Raw genomic sequence first — 3,146 nt, 5'->3', positions numbered from 1 at the left:
TCCTGATACGTGTCGAAGTGAACCATAGGGGATTGGAGATATGTTTCGTGAAATGTGCCGTAGGAAGAACAGAAATAACTTGACAAGTGGGGACAGAGACGGTCCGGTTGTTTATAGGGCCTTGGAGCAAAAACTGCTTTCATGAGGAGGGACCACTTGTAGCCACTGGCTGCCACAGCACCAAAAGGATCTCCTTCTAAATCCTCCCCTCTTGATCATTTCTAAATCATGAAGAAATCACTTTTTATTTTGTCAAACATGTTCAACACCCTGCAGTATACACTTATTTCCTTAAAAAAAACTTCATATTGTTTTATCAACCATAAACTAAAATATGAATTATTTGAGTTGTATTTTATAAGCTAATAAAGTCCTACAAATGAGTGCTACAGTGGAAGAAAAAAAAGTTACATGGCCTTATATATTTCAAAAATCCAAATCTGAAAAGTGCGGTGTACACCTGCTAGCAGGTATAGAAAGGTACAGCTCTAATATGATATGCCGAAACTAAGAAAGATTCCTGGATAGGTGTTGAAATGTTTCAGAAAAGCGGAATGAATATCTGATTGCCTCAAATTTAACTCTGTTGTATTGTTATACTGAGGTATGTGTCTAACATCTTTGCACACCTGGAGGCTGTCTTTTAGAATAGAATAGAATAGAATAGAAAAGAATAGAATAGAATAGAAAAGAATAGAATAGAATAGAAAATCCCTTTATTGTCCCACAATGGGGAAATGCAAAAGATGGTAGAAAAAATGGTCACATAGATGTGGATTTCAGAAAAAATGTATTAAGAATAACATAATAATGAAGAGTTAAAGATAAACAATGAAATACTGTACAGTAAAGTGTTTTAAGAATATAAAAATATGCACCATTGAGAATAAATAACCAATATACAACTATGGACATTTTTACATTGATGGATATTTGAAAATAGGAGCAACATCAGAGATTTGCAAATAGACAGCAGCATGTTTTTTAACTAAGGTAGAAACTGTGCAAAATCTGCATGAATCTAACAACTTTTTGTGGTTGTTGGAAACAGTGGTGGTTATAAATTCTTACAGCTGCTGGGAGGAAGGATCTGTGATAACGCTCCCTGGTGCATTTAGGGTGCAGCAGTCTGTCACTGAAAGAGCTCTCCAGTTCTGCAACAGCTTCATGCATGGGGTGGGAGACATTATCCAACAGAGATGTTAGTTTAGTTAGGATCACTTTGTTTCCCACCTCCTGCACTGAGTCTAGAGGGCATTTAATCACGGAGCTGGCCTTCCAGATCAGCTAATCCAACCACTTTCTCTCAGCTACAGATAAGCAACTGCTCCATCAGACAGCTCCATAGAAGATGGCGGATGCCACAACAGAGTCATAGCAGGTCTTTAGGAGCGCCCCCTTCACTCCAAAAGACCTCAATCTCCTCAGCAGGAAGACTCTGCTCTGACCTTTCTTATACGGTGGCTCAGCCCAGTCCAGTTTACTATTCAGATGAACATCTAGTTACTTCTATGTCCATTCTTCTTTGTAAAATAGCTTAAGCTCAGTTAGATCCCATGTAATCACCAGTTTTCAAGTTTTAACAATGATTGTAGGTCTGGACCTATAGTGAGTCATTTTACAGTACACACAAATATGTTTGGATCTGAACCATTCCATTGCATCTCTTGCTGTATGTTTAGAGATATTCTTCTCTGGGATGGTGAAGCTCCTTATTAGTTTAAGTAATTAGCAGCTTTTATCAGGTTACTTCACAGCATTTCCCTGTATTCAGCTCCATTCATCTGACCATTACTGTAACTCTGAACACCTTCTCTGTTCCTGACCATGAAAAGCATCCCGACTGAATGATATCATTTTTTCAGTGTGATTTTCAGTACTAATTAATCCCCACGTAAAGCAATTTCTTAGAGATGTTTTGGTTGCATTAACATAAAGACCAGATTTCTGCAGTACACAACTACTGCAATAGTTGTACTGTCACTGTATTGTCCAATGGTAGCTGTGGATTTCTGAAGATTGTGCCAATGTGTGCTATAGATTTGAAAAATACTTATTGCTGACATGGTGTTACACATGTTAAATTTAAGTTTTCCAAATAGGCGGAAAGTAAGATAGATTGTGGTGTTCTTGATGTCATTGAAGCTCCTTAGGTATTCATAACTTAAGAACCTTATTAATTATTAAAAACAACAGCCTTACACCTGTCTCTTCTGTTTGTTCCTCGTTTTCATCACTGCTTTGGAGAAAATTCAATCAGAAGATAAAAAGAGAAGGAGACAGACTGTGGATGTTTTCAGGATAATCTCTGTAAAGGACATAAGACAACTGCTTATTCCTCTGAAAAAAACAAGGCTTATTTCACAGCTCAAATATCACAGCTGTTGGTATAACCTGCCTTATGCGGCTATCACATTGCTTATCCACATCAATCTCATATCTCATAACGAAAAAAGATGGACTGACATTTAGTTCACTCAGCATTTCAACAATATGACATTTGCATTTTTATTCTCACTTGACCACATCTCACTGACGCACAGGAGGGTGGGGGTGCATGGTGGGAAGCCATGCAGGTACCATACAAGAGCAATTCTGAGAAGCAGCTGTGTCAACATAGGGGCCCGATTACTGTGGTCTGCTTCCTCATTTAATATCATGTTGCTTAAAATCTAAATCAACCTTGAGTTGCTTCTCAGTTCATTTTCGATGTTGGAAACATGACTGCTTTCCTCCTGTGGGGAACATCAACTTTGGCTGGCCCCAGTGCAGGCTGCATAAATTGGTAATTTCTGCAGGTATGAGATAAGGACAACAAAGGGAAACTAATTATCATTCAGTCTATGTTAAAACCTCAGGAAAGAGCTGCTATTGACAACTGTGTCTGCATTGTCACAGTCATACTATTTAATATGATCTGAACTCTAAATGAGAGGGTGGTTTACATCCATAATAAATAGGGCACATCCTGATGTGAGGCTTTGGCTGCCTTGTTCTTCTAAAAACACACTGACTTTGTCTTGGATAACTTACTCTAATGAGACCACGGAAACTGACCTGGTATGAAATGCATTTTCTGCTGCTTTTTTCAATTTTGTTTAACTCCAGTAACAATAGTCTGCTTCAGTTGTTCCTTGACAAATTGA

Source organism: Cyprinodon tularosa, unplaced genomic scaffold, assembly GCF_016077235.1.
Source record: "Cyprinodon tularosa strain WSP-4 unplaced genomic scaffold, ASM1607723v1 ctg968, whole genome shotgun sequence".
Taxonomy (NCBI): Eukaryota; Metazoa; Chordata; class Actinopteri; order Cyprinodontiformes; family Cyprinodontidae; genus Cyprinodon; species Cyprinodon tularosa.
Note: the sequence above shows the minus strand (reverse complement) of the source record.